The following is a 20,132-nucleotide window of genomic DNA, read 5'->3' as shown; positions in this document are numbered from 1 at the left end:
CTTTGTCACAAGGATGTTGTCATCAGTGATGTCATCAGTGATGTCATGTGTGATGTCACTGACCATGTCATGAGTGATGTAATATGTGACGTCATCAGCAGTGCATTGCACGCGCAAGTTACAGTGAGTCCAACTAACTATAACGTGGGAATTTCAATGGTTTTATGCGAGTAAAATTTCCACCTAACTATAACTGGTGTGAAACCTATGGTTTTTTCAGTGAATATATATATATATACATATATATATATATATATATATATATATATATATATATATATATATATATATATATATGTGTGTGTGTGTGTGTGTGTGTGTGACATGCTCAAAACCTGATAGGAGAAGGAAACTGCCTTTTGGTGAATTTAAGAACTATTCCTATTTCCCTCAATGGCAAAAATGAGTATGTGCAAATGTGCATGTCCCCTGCAGGTTACACACATATCTAATGAGCAGGTGTGTTAGTTAATGTCCGGCAATTTTGTGATGAAAGTAGTTTGATTTAGTGAAAGAGATAACCGTGGCTCACTGTTTCCATGTCTGCATCTTGTACCTCTTGAATTTACTCTGAGAAATTCAGAGTTAAATGTATGTGCTCTTTTGACAGGGCAGCATCCTGTAACTCATAGTCTAGTCAGTAAATGACTTAATTGGGCTAACATTGCACCTTGATGCATGCTGGAGTGGGTGGAAGAAAAATGATAATGACACATTCACAGACTAATGGATGATGTCTTGCTGAAAACCCCTTTCCACCGGCATAGCTGTGCCAAAGCTGCACTAAGACTGCCAACCTCATTACGAGTTCAACTCACTGATGCGGACAGTCCTTCTGCCTTTCCCACGTTGGTGCTCTGAAAAAGGGCACTGCAATGGGAGCTCCAAAAATTTTCCAGCACGGCATGGACTGTGAAAACGATGCTGAGCTATAACTGGGGGTGCAAGCAGGCATGGGGGCACATGTTGAACACCGCCACCATGAGTCTGGCGGTCAATTGACCGCCAGACTTGTAATCAGGCCCTAAGTTATACATACTTTTATTACAATCAAAAAGTATTAGCTAACGTAGGCCAAAAAAGCCATCAGTCTGGCATTGGCTGCTAGCCTCGCCTTTGAGAAAGATGGCAAGGATGAAGAGAAGAAATTAAGGAAGACAGACAGAAAAGGAAGGAAAGCAGACAAAAAAGGAAGAAAAATGTCAGAAAAGAAGTAAGGCAAAAAAGAGAGAAGGAGAGAAGAAGAAAATAGGAAGAGAAGGCAAAAAGAAGAAAGAAGAAAAGAAAGAAGCAAAGAATGAAAGAAGGTAAAAGAGATGAAAGAAAGTAGGAAAAGGGCAAGAATAAAAAAGAATAAATGGAAAGAACTCAAACACAGAAGAAAGCAGGAATGAAAGGAAGAACAAAGGCAAAACGGATAGAAAATAAGAAAGAAAGTAGATACAAAATAGAGAAGGAAAGATAAAAGCAAAAAAGGGAAATAAGAAGGAAAAAAAGAAAGAAAGAAAGAAGAAAAAAGAAAAAAAGGAATAATGAAAGAAAGAAGGCAAAACAGAAGGAAAGACATTTTTAAAAGAGGCAAAAAGAAAGAATAAAGAAAAGAAGGAAAAAAGAAATAAAAGAAGGAAAAACTAAAGGTAGGCTTGAAAGAAAAGGAAAGAAAGAAGGCGAGAAGGTAAAAAAAGAAAAATAATGTAAAAAGAAAGCAAAAAGAAAAGTAGGAAGAAAAGAAGGCAAAAAGAAAAAAGGAACAGGAAAGTGTAAAGAAGGCAATAAAGAAAAATGTTAATAATCGAGGAAATAAGGCAGAAATAAAGAAATAATAGAAGGAAAGGGCAATAAAAAAGGGAACAAGAGAAGGAGAGAAGGCAAAACAGAAAGAAAAAAGGAAAGAAAGAAGGCAAAAGGTAAAGTAGGAAGAAAAAAAGAAAGAATATAACACAAAAATGTAAAGAAGGCAAGAAAGAAAGATGCAAAAAAGAAAGCAAGATTGGAAATAAAAGGAAATGAAGCCAAATGAGAAAGAAAGGAAAAACATAAGGAATAAGGCAAGAAAGAAATAAGGAAAGAAATAAAGGATAGTATAAGTCAAGAAAGAAAGAAAAAGAAAGAAAAAAGGAAAGAATTAAGGAAATTAGGCAAAAACAAGGAATGAAAAAATAAAAGAAAATAAAAGGGAAAGAAAAGAAAGAAAGAATGAATGAAGGAATACAAAAGGAAAGAAGGAAAGAAAATGAAAGAAAGAAGGTAAGAGAAAGAAGGTAAATAGGAATGGGAAGAAAACGGAAAGAAAGAAAGAGGGAAGAAGATGAAAAAGGAAAAAGGATAGGAATAAGGAAACAAAAATGGAAAGAAAGAAAGGCAAAAATGAAAAAGAATGAACAAGAAAGAAAGAAGGTAGGAAAAAGAAAAAATGAAGACAAAATAGAAGGAAGGAAAGAAATAAGTGGAAAAAAGAAATAAATATGGGTATAAGGAAGGAAAGAGAATTGCCGGTATAACAAATTGGAAACTAAAACCCAAATTATGCAGTTATTATATTTAAATAAAACTTTTACATCTATGTTGCAAATTAAACACCAACTTCCTGTGCAAAGTTTGTCAAAGAACTAGGAGCACAATAGGAGCACAATATAATATGCAGAGAAATAGAAGCAGTCCACTTCAAAGGGAATTTACAACAGCATTGGATGGAGATAACAACTGATAAATCTAGAATGTTCCCTGTGCTCACTTCAAATGTGTCCTGCTATCACATCAAGCAACACTGGCATTAAAGGGAACTCCTTTGTTTAGATGTGCACCTTGTGGAAGAGCAAAATGTAATCACTCAATGTCAAGTTAATCGGAGACTTTAATAGGCTGACCCATTGCCCCATGCTGTATGCTGTGGTGGGCTGATGCAAAATAGGAATGGCACAACAGACCAATGGGTGTAGACATGTGGCTGAAAGCTCCTTTTAATAAGTCTATTGTATACATTATTTTAGTAAAATCAAAAGGTCTAACGCCAGACCTAAAAAGACCGAAACTCGAATGATGGTTTCTAAGAACTAATGTTGACAAGGAGTTCCCATGGAAGCCACGAATCCTGACGTAATGAATACAACATGTGTTATATATGAACAGGAGAAGTTAATGCATTAAATGAGGACACATTCTTTACCACACATTTTGTCTCTCTGTTAAACACGCTTTATATGCTTCTATTTTCCATGATTACAATTTATAACATTTACAAAAGGAGCTGTTGAATCATGGAAAAATTGTCAGAAGAATCCAACTTCCTCCTGTACAATGCATTCCATATGCTCAGTTTCGTTGCTGCTAATTTTTGTCATATGCTACGCCTAAACCACTCATGCCACATTGGAAGAGTGGTATCTTTTTTCTAAAGCAGACAGGTTTGGAGGTCCACATGCACTAACTAAAACGTCTTCAGCTCACCACATCCTTAGGAAATTAAATAAATGTTTGAAACTGACGGCTTGCAGAGCCAAGAAAACTGAAGAATTACGGAAAAGCCAACAGGCAGTACATTCCATCCCGTAAAGGAAACATATCTGTGAACAGTAGCGCTCAGGATTGCTATATTGTGGTACAGTCACGGTATGTTGTTCCTTCCCTGTAGCAAAAATGCTTTTGTTTCATTTAAACTTTAAAAACAATCACAGTGTTAAATATGAAGTTAATGTTTAAACTCAGTCCCAAAAAACAGTCATTGTCTCTTCAGATCAAAATGGTCCCTCCTTCCCCTCGAATTTCATCGACAGAACAGCAAAATTGATGCACTTACATGGAATATCTGAAATGTACATTTTACAATATAGATCTCCTGCAACCTTTGCTATCTTATGTTTTTTCTAGCATTCTTGTCACTGGGAAAAGTACCCAGGCGCTATGTAGTCTGGAGAGCTTACTTGAATAGCCAGGTCTTAAGCTTCTTGTGGAAGTCAAGACAAGATGAGTAGGATCTGGTGTGTTGTGGGAGGTTATTTAAGGCTTTAGCCAGACATGAGAAAGTGCGACCCCCTGCTTTGCTTGTGTATGCATGGGGCATGTGCTATTGAGAGACCAGCAGAGCAGAGGTGTCTGGAAAGTTGGTGAAAATTAATGGGGCTATTTAGGAAGGTAGAACATATGTTATGGAGTGCTTTGTAGGTACTGATGAGGAGTTTGAAGAGTGCTTACTTGTGTTTCAAGAGCCAGTGGAGTTCCCGAAAGTGTGGTGTGATGTGGTCATGGTGTGGGATGTTTAGTATTTGTCTGGCTGTTGCATTTTGGACATTCTGCATTCTTTTTGTGATCTTGTTTGTTATCCCTGCATACAGGGTGCTCCCATAGTCTCGTCCCCTGGTGATGAGGGTTTGGATGATAATTTTCTGGGTGTTGTCTGGTAGCAACGTGAAGATTTTTTCAGCATCCTTAGGGTGTTGAAGCAGGATGAGTGTACAGAGTTGATTTGGGTTGCCATGTCCAGTTTATTGTCTATGATGATTCCAAGGTTTCTTGCTTGTGGGCGAGGTGTGGGTGCGGGTGAACAACCTTTACAACAAAACTTTTACAACGCACTACCATTACAACGCGGTCATTACAACGCAAACCATTACAACGCATTGCGCTGCGGGGCGCTCTAGGATAGGGAATACGTTTAATTTTCTATCCAACACCTTCCCTAGTGTCCACGGGGAATGGAGTTGGAATAGAAAATTAAACTTAGCACTCTCCAGCACCTCTAAGCGCTATGCGTTGTAAAGGTTTGCGATGTAAAAACTGCGTTGTAAAGGCAGGCGTTGTAATAGCCTGCGTTGTAACGTCATACATCCGTGGGTGCGAGGTCTATGAGCCACCAGATGGAGTCCCATGGTTATGCATCTTTCACGAAGACCACCACTTCGGTCCTGTCCGAGTTCAGTTCGAGGTAACTGGATTTCATCCAGGTGGCCACTTCGCTCATGCATGTGGTGAACTTGTTCCTGGTATTGGATGTTTTATCTGTGAGGGAAAGTATCAGCTGCGTATCATCAGTGTATGTGGGTGTAAGAATGTTTATGTTGTGAGTCCATATGATTTCAGCTAGTGGAGTCATGTAGATGTTCAAGCATGTCGGGCTGAGTGAGGAGCCCTGCAGGACTCCACAAATTAGTTCCCATGATTCAGATGAGCAGGGGGCACGTTCACGGTTTTGTAGTAGTGGGCCTCAGCAAGGCCTACCAGTGCTAGGGGTTCTCCCTTCTCTGCACAGAGTCCTTAGACCAATAGAAACAAGTTGGAACAGAAGCTGGAATAGAAAATACAGAGTTTATTAAACCTCATGAGGTGAAACTACATTCACACAGCACCCTTTGGTAATGTATGAAGTAGCACACTGAATGGAAGGAGCTTGGTCCTTTTATACCCACACAGGGGCTCAAATGAAGGCGGTACAAGTACAAAATGCTGGTTTTAGGTACATATAAGGTCATACAGATAATGCACAGTCCACAAGTAGGAGGAGCTAACAGTTGCCAATTCTGGTGAACACATCCTGACAGTTACAGACTGGGGACAGCTGCAAGAACAGCTGCAAGCTCAACTGAGCATGTGTGGAGCAGAAAAGGCTAAATATCTCATCTCTAGGCAGATTTCAAAAGCAGTTAACAGGAAGGTAGGACAAAGCACATGGTGAGCACATGGTAGCACATGGCAAACAAAATGGCTGACAGAAATACAAAATGGATTCCACAAAATGGACAACATAGTCTCTAAATACAGGATGGCTTCTGCTAATGCTAACCCCCATCGCTGCCAAATTACAACAGACGACTCTTTTAGCATTAGCTGAAGACAGTCGTTCATCAGGGATAATCTAGATGTGCATCCTGTACATTGATGCTCATAATCTCAATGATCTCTCTATTTAGCATTTGTTGTTCTTTTATTTCTGCAGTGTTTCTCTTGGCAGGTGTACAAGCAGTGATGCACGTGGAGCAAAGCATAGGGCCACATTGTATACAAGTACAGCATGTAAATAATATCGCCAACAGTATACATAAAATAGTCAGTAGTTTCCAGCCCCAAGTAGCAAATACTGTCCAGAACCAGGTCGAAATAGTCCATGTACCAGTCTCTGGTTTAATCTATGCAGCAATCTTATGCAGATTTGATATTGCGTTGTATACTGAAGGTGAGTGATCTGGTATAAATACGCAGCAACTGCTACCGATGATGCGAGATGCACCACCTCGATCAGCCAAAATCACATCAAGCACCATTCTGTTTTGGAGTGCTACAATCCTTGCAATTTGTAGTTCCTCTGTAATGTTCCCAAGTGCCATTGCTGTCTAATTGGTAACAGCTTCCACAACACGAGTGAGTCTCCTTATTTTCCTTCTGTTGGTAGCAACGTGAAGATTTTTTCAGCATCCTTAGGGTGTTGAAGCAGGATGAGTGTACAGAGTTGATTTGGGTTGCCATGTCCAGTTTATTGTCTATGATGATTCCAAGGTTTCTTGCTTGTGGGCGAGGTGTGGGTGCGGGTGAACAACCTTTACAACCAAACTTTTACAACGCACTACCATTACAACGCGGTCATTACAACGCAAACCATTACAACGCATTGCGCTGGGGGGCGCTCTAGGATAGGGAATACGTTTAATTTTCTATCCAACACCTTCCCTAGTGTCCACGGGGAATGGAGTTGGAATAGAAAATTAAACTTATCACTCTCCAGCACCTCTAAGCGCTATGCGTTGTAAAGGTTTGCGATGTAAAAACTGCGTTGTAAAGGCAGGCGTTGTAATAGCCTGCGTTGTAACGTCATACATCCGTGGGTGCGAGGTCTATGAGCCACCAGATGGAGTCCCATGGTTATGCATCTTTCACGAAGACCACCACTTCGGTCCTGTCCGAGTTCAGTTCGAGGTAACTGGATTTCATCCAGGTGGCCACTTCGCTCATGCATGTGGTGAACTTGTTCCTGGTATTGGATGTTTTGTCTGTGAGGGAAAGTATCAGCTGCATATCATCAGTGTATGTGGGTGTAAGAATGTTTATGTTGTGAGTCCATATGATTTCAGCTAGTGGAGTCATGTAGATGTTCAAGCATGTCGGGCTGAGTGAGGAGCCCTGCAGGACTCCACAAATTAGTTCCCATGATTCAGATGAGCAGGGGGCACGTTCACGGTTTTGTAGTAGTGGGCCTCAGCAAGGCCTACCAGTGCTAGGGGTTCTCCCTTCTCTGCACAGAGTCCTTAGACCAATAGAAACAAGTTGGAACAGAAGCTGGAATAGAAAATACAGAGTTTATTAAACCTCATGAGGTGAAACTACATTCACACAGCACCCTTTGGTAATGTATGAAGTAGCACACTGAATGGAAGGAGCTTGGTCCTTTTATACCCACACAGGGGCTCAAATGAAGGCGGTACAAGTACAAAATGCTGGTTTTAGGTACATATAAGGTCATACAGATAATGCACAGTCAACAAGTGGGAGGAGCTAACAGTTGCTAATTCTGGTGAACACATCCTGACAGTTACAGACTGGGGACAGCTGCAAGAACAGCTGCAAGCTCAACTGAGCATGTGTGGAGCAGAAAAGGCTAAATATCTCATCTCTAGGCAGATTTCAAAAGCAGTTAACAGGAAGGTAGGACAAAGCACATGGTGAGCACATGGTAGCACATGGCAAACAAAATGGCTGACAGAAATACAAAATGGATTCCACAAAATGGACAACATATTCTCTAAATACAGGATGGCTTCTGCTAATGCTAACCCCCATCGCTGCCAAATTACAACAGACGACTCTTTTAGCATTAGCTGAAGACAGTCGTTCATCAGGGATAATCTAGATGTGCATCCTGTACATTGATGCTCATCATCTCAATGATCTCTCTATTTAGCATTTGTTGTTCTTTTATTTCTGCAGTGTTTCTCTTGGCAGGTGTACAAGCAGTGATGCACGTGGAGCAAAGCATAGGACCACATTGTATACAAGTACAGCATGTAAATAATATCGCCAACAGTATACATAAAATAGTCAGTAGTTTCCAGCCCCAAGTAGCAAATACTGTCCAGAACCAGGTCGAAATAGTCCATGTACCAGTCTCTGGTTTAATCTATGCAGCAATCTTATGCAGATTTGATATTGCGTTGTATACTGAAGGTGAGTGATCTGGTATAAATACGCAGCAACTGCTACCGATGATGCGAGATGCACCACCTCGATCAGCCAAAATCACATCAAGCACCATTCTGTTTTGGAGTGCTACAATCCTTGCAATTTGTAGTTCCTCTGTAATGTTCCCAAGTGCCATTGCTGTCTAATTGGTAACAGCTTCCACAACACGAGTGAGTCTCCTTATTTTCCTTCTGTTTAATGCAGCACCCACGAAGAAGAACAAACCCAAATTAAAATCGACATATTGTTGCAAAGTGGTATTAGTCTGATCAACCTCATCAGTACTTATTGTTCGTTTGTATTTGTTCTTGGAAATGTCATTATACAATTTGAAGTCGAGGTGATATGACGCAGGTGCCAAAAACACAGGGGGCAACAGAAAAGACACATAGCAGATCCCTGACCACCCAACAGGTAGTTGATAGTATTCCTTATTTCCACAAACAAAATAGGTATTGTGCGAAGATGTGAAACTACTATTATTAGCTCTTTCAGTAGTCAGTGTCAAAATACATTCACTCCGTCCCACTGGAATTCTCCCAACACTACTAATACATAAATCTGCTTTAGCTCTTGTCACAGAAATTACAAAACGTCCCTTGTTCTTGATATTTCTCATGTTCGTAAAGACATATGGTGTTGAAATATTGTCCGGTTGATACTCCTCCCATTTCCATTTAGTCCCTTTAGCTTGAGGATAACCATCTGTATCTTGATAGCATACTTTATTCAGACGAAAGTTAATCCCATCTACTGAAAGCTTTCCAAAAGCAAACAAAAGTGCATTCCAAGCTTGACACGAACCATTATGGGAAAATGGTAGAGGAATAAAAGGTCCCCTCCTTTCTTTTGGTGTGCAGGTATCATTCCACACACCCAACAGTTGGTGGTATTCGTGGCATTGTGTGTATGATGCAAAATCTGGATGAATGTTTTATTTAGGTAGGATTGTCAATGCTTCTGCTCATGAAAGGGAATCGTGAAGTAATGATGTTCCACTGGCGCTGTAGTAGTGGCAACAAAAAGCTGTCGAGCAGCAGCCACTTTCTCAACAAACCAGGTGATTATTGCCATAACCACCAGAGAAACAGCAAACCCTACAGCACAAATGATTCTTTTGTTATGCATTTTAGCAACAGCAACAATCAATCTTTCTACAAACTCATTGAAACAATCGTTGGAGCTCTTATCCCTGGGCAGCCGCTGATTTTTTCACCACGGGCTAAAACGGGTGTCACTAATCTACGCAGGACTGATCCCCCCCCTTGCCACATCGGGGTTCCGTTTAACTAACCCAGGGCGGTAGCTCAACCAGTATTTTTCAGCAAAGCAGATTCTTTCCTTGGTCTCAGCTGATATCGGGATTCTCCAGCGATCGTGTTGTCCGGGAAGACTTCCGCAGATTTGTCAGGTGAGATAGCTTGACCTTTCTCCGTCTCCAGAATCTCTCGATGGTCGGTCAACACAGCAGGTTCCACCAAGGCAGGCGACACACGTTTGCAGTGTGTGCTATGGACCCAGTTCTTCTTGTTCGTCACTCGAAATGCTGTCCTTGTTGCTAGGAGCACTTGCTCCGGTCCTCGCCACCTCGGTTCCAAACTGTTCGATCTGTCGAAGAGCTTGGCCATCACGTGGTCGCCAGGACGGAGTTCATGGGCCTCACCTGTAGATCTGTCAGGAAGAGCTTCTCGAACCTTTTGATGAATAGAGATCAAACTGTCGGTTAACTGTGCCAAATAATCATTCATCAGAACACATGGAACATCATGTATGGGGCGTGGCTTAGGAACTCCCCAAATGTTCATTGGTCTCCCAAAGACCACTTCATATGGGGTAAGGCCAGATCGTGAATGTGGCACCAATCTTATGGATAACAATGCCAAGCAAGGGTAGTACATTTGGCCACTTCAAAGACATGGAAGCCAGTATTTTCGCCAACTTCAATTTCAAAGTAGCCTTGTACCTCTCCACTAATCCTGCTAATTGTGGGTGGAAGACTGCATGGAATTTCTGCTTAATCCCTAATCCTTTCAGGACATGCTCAACAACTTGCCCAATAAAATGAGGTCCGTTGTCACTCCACAAAAGTTTACAAACACCATATCTAGGGAAAAACTCCTTTAGAAGCACCTTCGCTGTGGTGAGAGCAGTATTATCCTTTGTAGGGTATGCCTCTATCCATTTACTGAAGTCACATACCACCACTAGGACGTATTTCAGAATATTGCAGCGTTCAAGTTGGATGTAATCCATCTGCAAAACTTCAAAAGGTGCAGTTGGTGTAGCAAACCCTCCTGTAGGAGTCTGTGTCCCTTTAGCAGGATTATACTGCCAACAGATCAAACAGGACTGTACTACTCTTTTAGCTGTGCTGGCAATTTCAGGATGCTCCCAAACTTGTGTAAGCAATTTAGTTATTGCTAGAGCTCCAACATGTGCCAGCCCATGTGCCATTTGAACTATAGGTTGTAAATAGGCTGCAGGCAATTTCCATGTATCCACGTCTTTGTCGCGCCAACAACCATCATCGTCCAATATTCCTTCTTTAGCCCATTGCTCAAGTTCTGCTACAGAAGCAGATCTCTGTAGATCTAACACTTCCTGTCTAGCATCATGCCATCGCTCAGCTTGAGACTTCACTACGTACATGGAAGTAGTGCTTTGTTGCATTGCAGTCTCACGAGCTACTCGGTCTGCAAAGGCATTGCCTTGTCCTATTTTGTCAATGATTTTCTTGTGTGCGCTACACTTCATAATAGCAATTCTCTTTGGTTATGTAAGTGCAGTCAAGAGATTATGTACTAATTCTCCATGCATTATCTGCATCCCGTGGGATGTAAGAAAGCCTCTTTCCTCCCAGAGTAGGTCAAAATCATGAACCACTCCAAAATCATAGCGGCTATCCGTGTAGATGTTCACACACAAGTCAGTGCTAGGTTCACACGCTCGTGTCAAAGCTATTAGCTCAGCTGCTTGAGCCGACTTCTGAGGTATGCGAGCTGTTTCCACTACTGTCTGAAGTGTCGTAATTACATATGCAGCTGAGGTCGTGCCATCTGGTAACTTCAAACATGGCCCATCAACCCACAGTTCCCCATCTACATCTGGAAGGGGCGTTTCTTGTAAATTGACGCGACCCTTTGTCCGTTCCTCAGTAAGGAATATCCAATTGTGAGGCCCTTTTGATTGAGACTTGGTTACAGGATATGGCAACAAAGTGACTGGGTTCAGTGTTGCGCATCTCTTCAAGGTAATATGAGGTGCTAACAGTGTCAATTCATATCCTGTCAGACGAGCACTAGTTAAGTGTAGTGTCTTAGTCTGATTCAAAAGAGCATCTACTGGATGGGGTACTAGCATCAACAGTTTGTGTGACATAACTATCCCTTCACTCTGACGTATGGACACAGCTGTTGCTGCAACTGAACGAAAACACCCAGGCATTGCACGAGCAACAGGATCAAGGACACCTGAAAAGTATGCGCAGGGACGCTGCTTATCACCATGTGTCTGTACTAAAACTGATAATGCACATCCATCTTTTTCGTCTACATAGAGTGTAAAAACCTTTGTGTAATCTGGAGTGCCTAACACTGGTGCAAAACAAAGAGCTTGACGTAACTGTCGAAAAGCATTCTCACATTCATCTATCCATGGAAGGGGCATTGGAGTATCTTTCGTCAAAAGTGCTAGCAAGGGTTTGACAATGTGAGAAAACCCTAATATCTACTTGTGAGAAAGTACCATCTTTCTTGCATTAGTATGCCCCCACTTTTTCTGAACTGCTGATGTACTTTGACTGAGTGTGCCCTGGGTTCCTGCCAACCAGGTACCCAGGGCCTGTGATTCTTCCCTAAAACTATGCTGAAACAAAAAGACCCAATTGGCATCTCTAGCCACCTGTCGGCCCCGAGTAAATGGTACCCTAGGTACCCAGGGCATGGTGACCAGAGAAGACCCCTGAGGGCTGCAGCACTTATTGTGACACCCTCAGGGGCCCTGTACCCTGGCACCCACTCACTGCCTTTGCAGGATGAGTGCCTAAGTACAGTACTAAAACAAGGGTCGACATGGCACACATCCCTGTGTGCCATGCCCACAGATGTAAATGTATGAAACTTATATAGCGCAGGACTTACCCTGGGGCATCTCCGCGCTTGCTTAGGGAACCCGTCCTGGTATTCCCCTGTGGGATAACCCTGGAAGGGTATCCACAAGGTGAAAGCCAGGCATCCCACCGCGAGGGGCCGATGTGGAGATTAAGCAATCTATTGCCCAGAGTCGCAGAGTGTGAACCCGTGAGTCGAGAAGGCACCGGAGCGAGAATTAACGAGTCCGTGGAATTATTGAGCCCAAGACCCACCGAGGCGGGGAATTGAACCCTGGTCCAGGGCCGAACTCAAGCTCCAGGTCTGCCGCCTCTAACCCCTGAGCCACACTTCTCCTAAGGGCTTCTCCTGAGCCACACTTCTCCACAGAACCCTCTGCCCTGGCATACTTCAGTCACCCCTCTAGCTGGGTTCCCTATGCCGGAGGTGAGGGCACAGGTGCATGAGCCCTGTGCCCCTATGGTACCCAGGGATATTCCTGGGCACTGTAAGTGCAGTGATGCCATTAAAAGTATATGGTGATGGGGGGCTGTCATTAAGACTCCACAGCACCATAATGGCTACACTGAAGACTGACAAGTTTGGGATCAAACTTCTCAGCACATTAAACCCGCACTGATGCCAGTGTGGGATTTAATGTAAAATGCACCAGAGGGCATCTTAGAGATGCCCTCCAAAACCCAAACCTACAATCCACGTCTGGGCTGAGTGGCTGCAGAGGCTGCCACCCAGCAGACATGTTGCTGGGCCCCTGGGTAGGAGAGCCCCCGCTCTCCTGGGCCTGCAACAATGCACATCCTGGGCGAGGTGCTGGTTCTCCTCCCCCAGGATGGACAGGGGAAGCTTCAAAGGCATGCCGCTCTGTGAGCTTCCTCAGACCATTTGCTGTACCCAGCAACCCGCCCCCAGTCCTGACCCCCACTCTGGCAGGAAGACTGGTGGGAAAAACCATGCCAGGAAGGGGGGTGTGCCAACCTTTGCCAACTCCGCCCCTCAGGTGGAGGAGGCATAGTGAAGCACGACCCCGGGCTCCGGCCATCTTATAGATGGGGAGCCCTGCCCAATCCCAGCTAGGCTCCTACCCCCTCCCACAGGAGAGGAGCTGGCTAGGGGGTGTACTCACCCCAGGACAGGGACCCATTGGTCCCTGCCCTTACCATACCGGTAACGCCCCTAAATGTAGTATTTAGGGGCTCCCTGAACCTCCCTTCCTCAGATTCCAATACCAAGTAGAAGAAAGAAGATCAAGAAGATGACGACCCGCTGTGCAGCTGCTAACAACAGGACAACAACAACTGACTTGGCCCCAGCCATACCGGCCTGTTGATCCTGGAACTTGCTCCTGCCTAAACCCGGTGACTCCCGTGGACAGACACCTCGGGACACCCAGAGGACCTGCCTACCTTGACCCTCTTGAAGATTGGAACTCCCATCAGCAGTGGCTCTGCTGCAACGACCCACCTGGTGCCAGCCAGGAAGCTCCGGACCAGCCCACTCCGCACCAGCCGAGCCCGGGCCAGGCCCAACCGAACCAAGACCACGAGGACGTCCCCCCGGTGACTGAGACCCGATGTCCAGTGCCCAAAGACCCTCCTCGATGAACCAGCCGACGCCTGCAGACTCGGGACCAGGGGCCACCCCAACCGCTACCAGCCGAGGGTAAGCTTTTCCGACACCCAAAGACACCCCTGCAACCAGTGCCCTACAGCTCCCTGTGCCTCCCTTTGGGGTACCTACCTGTGCTCCAACATCTCAACTTACCTCTCAAAGTGCTGGTCACCCCTGGAGAGTCTCCATCCCTGAGCCTGCATCCTTTGTTCCCTTTTCAAGATCCTCATTGGATACCATTGAGGGCCCGACGGCTCAAAAGCCCCCTGCACCCAGCCGCCCGAGTGCCGCTGGCTGTGACCTCTTTGTCCTATTCTATTTCCCCCCTTGCCTTGAGCATGTGACCAGGAGCTCAGCTTCCAGAGCCGCGTGGCCTGCTAGCCAGCAGCCATCAACCAAAGGCCCCCTTTCCCTCATTGGATATCATTGGGCCTACCTACCTCTGCACCCGGCCGCCCCTGTGCCGCTGGGACTGATCTAACTGTACTTATCTGACCCTGGGGGACCCCTGAGTCTATGCCAAGAACCTTAACTTCAACAAACAAGTACTCACCTGGAAACCGGTAATTCACTTACCTGCCATTGGATAACATTGACCCATTTTGACTCGAAAATTTTCTAAGTGGGAAGTTTTGAAAACTGAAAATATTCCTATAAAATCAGCCAAAGTCTGAATTCGAAATTACTCACCTGTGATCAGGAGAGAAGCCAAGTACTGAACCGCAAAAGTAATCCCTAGCGGGTCTACTGGTAATCTGTATTTTCTCCGTAGGAACCCATTGTCTGCTTTTCTATGAAATTTCTTCTAAGTGTCTACCTTCGAAAACTGTAAATATTCTTTAAAAATCATACAAAATACTGAAACGCAATTACCTACCTGTTTTGAGTTAAGCCCCCGGAGCTGGCCCTAGGAGACCAGTGCTGGGTTACAAAAGTAATGCAATCGTACTTTAGCTGCAACCTGAATTTCCTCCCATTGAATAACATTGTGAGATTTACAGTGAAAAGTTTTTAAGTGTGAACTTTTAAAACAGCTTAATATTCATGAAAATTCACTACAGTAACTAAAACGTTTTTGCTAATCTGGTTTCAGCTTAGACCCCAGGACTGAATCTAAGACCTAGTCCTGGAACCTCCACAGTAATCCATAAAGTAATCTAGTGTAATTATATGTAGAAAACCCATTGAGCTCAATGCTATAGTGTGTGTTAGGATTGTGTTGCTTACTACCTATACTGTATTCACTGTGTGCACAAACGTTATTGCTCCTTTGCAAAGTATTACCTCAGAGTACCCATAACTTAAAAAGTATATTTTTATAACTGTTGGTTCTAAAAATAAAACAACAATATCTGAGGGTATAACAACAATTGGCCTGGAGATCAGTTCTTGAGTGTGTGAAACCTTTTGCTGACTGAGTGTGTACAACAAATGCTTTACACTGTCCTCTGGTACTGCCTTACTGCTCGACCAAGCTCCCACTTTGGAGAATAAGGTCAGTTCTGACTTTAACTTCTGTTATACCTCTGGGGTTGGCGGACTCTATACATACTGTACTCCATTATAGTCCAGTATATATACAGACCTACAGACCAATGAATGCATGGACATCTTTCTGAGTGGAAGCTACTGGTGTGTCTAAAATTGCTTGTATGCGATCTGATGTAAGTGCAAGGCCCTCCTTAGACAGAAGGTGACCTAAGTAGGCTACCTTCTGTCTACAATATTGCAATTTCTTTCGTGACACTTTATGATGGTGTGTAGAAAGAAAAGAAAGCAAAGACAAAGTACACTCTTCACATAGTTCAGGCGTATTGGCTGCCAACAAGATGTCATCGACATATTGTATAAGAGCCAATCCTTCAGGCAAAATAAAGGAATCAAGTTGTCGTTTTAAGGCTTGACTATAAATACTCGGACTCTTAGTGTAACCTTGAGGAACTCTACAAAATCTGTATGATCGATTATTTAAAGTGAAACCGAACAAATATCGGCTATGAGGATGAATAGGAATCGAGAAAAAAGTATTCTTCACAGAAAATGTAGTCGCTGTTGGGGGAACCAAAGTAAGTAGTGTTGTTATGTCAGAAACCACAGGGTACTGCGAGACTACAATATGGCGCCCACCCTCTCTGCACTTCACTCAGTCCGTCATCGTCACACACTATTCCTTCAACTCTTGGCAGAGCAACACACACCCTCGACCCTGTTACATGAATGCATGATACCACAAGCGCACATATCTATTTCACAAGTAAGTACCTCATGGGACCCTTTTTATAACTATTCACAGCCCTTACAGCCCAACGGACTGTTTACATGTTATTTATATATTTGCTTCTACAGGCGGAGGACGCTACAGCAAACCGCCATGTAAGTGATCATCTAACATTACCAACACTGAGTTGGACACGGGGTTTAAACACCGAAGAGCACTTGCATGTTTATTAATTTTTGACACCTAACACAGAGTTCATGGTGAACACTTGCAAGCTTACATTTCACCATTAAAAGCACGGCACTCTCGTTGTTCTAGTAAACGCTTAGTCACTCGTTGAGCACCCTTGGAACACTACCGAACACTCGCCTATATAATGACAAGGAACACACCCAACGTATAGACCGAAGCAATGGACAAGAAATTTGCACCATTAGCGCATGAACGTTCAGACCACCTCTTCCACAATCCTGTATACGGCATGTCATGATTTTATACGGAATGTAATATGTGATACAACATTACAGACAGATTTACACAACAGATGTACTTTCTTTATTGTCTAGAGTGGAATCCCCTGACGAAGGGCAACAATATCGCCCGAAATGCATTGGGAATAGTAAACCCATGGCGATTTGATACAAAAAAGATATTGAAGTTAAAGGATTATATGACCAATGATTGTGAATAAACATCATTGAACATGAACTCTTTCTGAAAACTTTATTGAGACTGTTAAAAATACATACGCTGGATGGAACAGACAGCGATACCTGCGTAGCACGCAACAACCTATTCAACCAGATCAATTTGCATTCCACTTGGCTGTGCGAGTCCTACTCTCAAGAATTCTTTCCATAATGCCCCAAAAGTTGCACGATAATCAACTTTACGCACAGTTCTCCACATGTCAGACGGCAATATCAATCCGAAAAACAAATCAATATCAGGCAATGTCATGGTACAAGAGCTAATAGCACCCTCAACTTCCTCATAAAAAGCTGCTGGATTTTTGCGCGGATCAGGCAATGCATTTTTAAGGGCCATAACATCCGCTCTGTTCCAAGGAGTGTAAACCCAATTATAAATAAAGTAACCCTTTGCATCAATAGAAGTCTTATCATCACTCATACCCGCTCTTTTAGGAGGAACATACAAAGGTGCGGCTTCTGGCATAGGTTTCGCATGAACTATCATAGTCTTATCTGTTCCGAAGATAGAAGCTTGTGCCACGCCGGTCTGAGATGTTTGTGTAGCTGCGTCTGCTGCCTTTTTCTCCTCTCGCAAATGGACTGCCTCATCACGTAATTTAACCAAACACCTGATTGTATCAGCCACCTGAGAAAAAACAAAAAGACCATCACGCATTTGTTTACAATCCTGTGCTACATCATCGGGCTCCAATTCATCAGAATGGTTCCTAAACCGCTCAACGACCTCTGCGGCAAATACCTTGGTAAAATATATTTGCTCCCTTTCCTGCCAATTTTTCAACTCCTCTAAAAGCTCAGAAGCAGGGGCGGTACTGCGAAGGGTTTTTCGGGCAGCCGATCTTAACTCAGATGAACGCTGGGCGCTCAGCATAGAACGTGTTTCTCGCGCTTTCTCCTGCTCTGTAGGAGAATCCTCATCTGACTCATAAGGGGCAGAGGGAAGAATTTACGGAGGTGGAGAACGATCTAATAACAAAAAATCATCTTGGGGTTTATTTAGAATAGAATAAAGGGGTTGCCTAGCGCATTGGCCAGTTACCTGTAAATGGCGCTCCCTATCCTCTCTCTTTTTTAATTCATTTGTTTCCTTGTTTTTTAACTCTAATGCTTTCGCATAAATGTTCTTTCACTGTTCTTTTTCAATCAAGGCTTGCTCACTCTTCATTCGTTCACGCACTTCTTTCTACCACATTCAAACACAAACATATCTTGCCTAGTCTTTCGCTTAAACATACATTGTTCCACATACTTAATCTTTCACAAATCAAATGACCCATGCATAGGCCAACGCAACTCAGGATCCTTACGAGTGTATTTATTCCATAACGTGCTGTATATTATGGAAGAAATACCATACTTAATATACATGTCCCTATTAGGCGTCCCCTCCGGCGGGGCCGGTTGTGCTTCATCGAGTCTCAAACTGGTACCTCTACAATAGCAACACATCCTACGAAGTGTGCTAGAAACAGGCATGCCAAAAATAGTGCAAAATGTGCAGTATTATAATCAAAGTAGCGCTTAAAGTACTCTTTGCACGTTGCGCCGTTCAAACAAATTCAAATAGAGAAAAATCTCCTCATTACCTGCCTATATAAATTGCAATCTATATATCACATACATACATACAGATACAAATACTGGTCAGCCATACAAATCATAAGCCGCAGTAAGTGTTACTAAACTACCTTACCAATCCAAGGTATTAAAAACCAACAGCAAGTGCCGCAGAACGACTCATACCAATCAAATGGTGTCCAGGTACCAACTGCCAAGTTCTCAAATCGACCAAATGGTCACTGCACGGCGAATCAACAGAAGAGATCTCAGTCGAGGACCAGCGCCACCTGGATGGTCAGATCAGAAAGAAAGAAAAAACGCCGTGGTTGCCAAGACTCGGGTCTCCTCAGGCAACAATCGCGTCCAAAGCGAGATTCAAATCCTTCATTTCGACCAGTCCTTCGGGCATCCGAGTCGCCGATGAGCACCGCGTTGGAGCGCCAATTTGTAGTAGTGGGCCTCAGCAAGGCCTACAAGTGCTAGGGGTTCTCCCTTCTCTGCACAGAGTCCTCAGACCAATAGAAAGAAGTTGGCACAGAAGCTGGAATAGAAAATACAGAGTTTATTAAACCTCATGAGGTGGAACTACATTCACACAGCACCCTTCTGTAATGTATGAAGTATCACACTGAATGGAAGGAGCTTGGTCCTTTTATACCCACACAGGGGCCCAAATGAAGGCGGTACAAGTACAAAATGCTGGTTTTAGGTACATATAAGGTCATACAGAAAATGCACAGTCAACAAGTGGGAGGAGGTAAATATTGCTAGTTCTGGTGAACACATCCTGAAAGTTACAGACTGGGGACAGCTGCAAGGACAGCTGCAAGCTCAACTGAGCATGTGCGGAGCAGACAAGGCTAAATATCTCGTCTCTAGGCAGATTTCAACAGCAGTTAACAGGAAGGTAGGACAGGGCACATGGCGAGCCCCAGGTAGCACATGGCAAACAAAATGGCTGACAGAAATACAAAATGGATTCCACAAAACGGACAATATAGTCTCTAAATACAGGATGGCTTCTGCTAATGCTAACCCCATCACTGCCAAATTACAACAGTTTGAGTTCTTCCTGTGAGGAATGAGCAGATCCACACATCGGCCTGTCCTTGTACACCTGCTTTGTGAAGTTGTCAGTTCACAATGGGATGGGAGATGGTGTTGAATGCTGCTAATAGGTGTAAAAGGATGAGGGATGCAGTTTCCTCCCTGCCAATGAACTTCCAGATGTTGTCTGTTGCTGCTTTGAGGGCTGTTTCCATGCTGTGTTTGGGTCTAATGCCTGAATTTGTGGGGTTAAGAATCCAATGATTGGTGAAGTGGCTGGAAAGGCTCTTGTTAATGGGTATTTCCAAGACCGTGGATGAGTAGGGAAGGAGGGATATCAGTTGGAAGTTGACAAGTATAGTTGAGTCGACTGTGGGTCTCCTTAGGAGGACTTTGATCACTGTGTGTTTTCATGGTCCTAGAAAGGTGGCTGTGCTGGTGTAGGTGTTGAATGTAATGTTCAAGGCCTTGCAGGTAGCGGTTTCTCCTTTGCAGAAGGCATGATGGGGCAGGGATTAGCCAGGACACCAGACATGATCTTCAGGACTGCTGTGGTTTCCTCTGTACTGATGGAGTCCCTTGTGATGATTGAGTGTTTGCAGTAATCAATGTGATACCTCTGGTGATTCAGGGTCAGATTGCGGGATGAAGCTACTTTATATGATTATGATGAAGATGAAGACGGTTAAAAAGTTGCTATACTGATCTTTGGTT

Source organism: Lissotriton helveticus, chromosome 6 (assembly GCF_964261635.1).
Source record: "Lissotriton helveticus chromosome 6, aLisHel1.1, whole genome shotgun sequence".
Lineage (NCBI taxonomy): Eukaryota > Metazoa > Chordata > Amphibia > Caudata > Salamandridae > Lissotriton > Lissotriton helveticus.
This window is presented reverse-complemented; position numbering follows the sequence as displayed.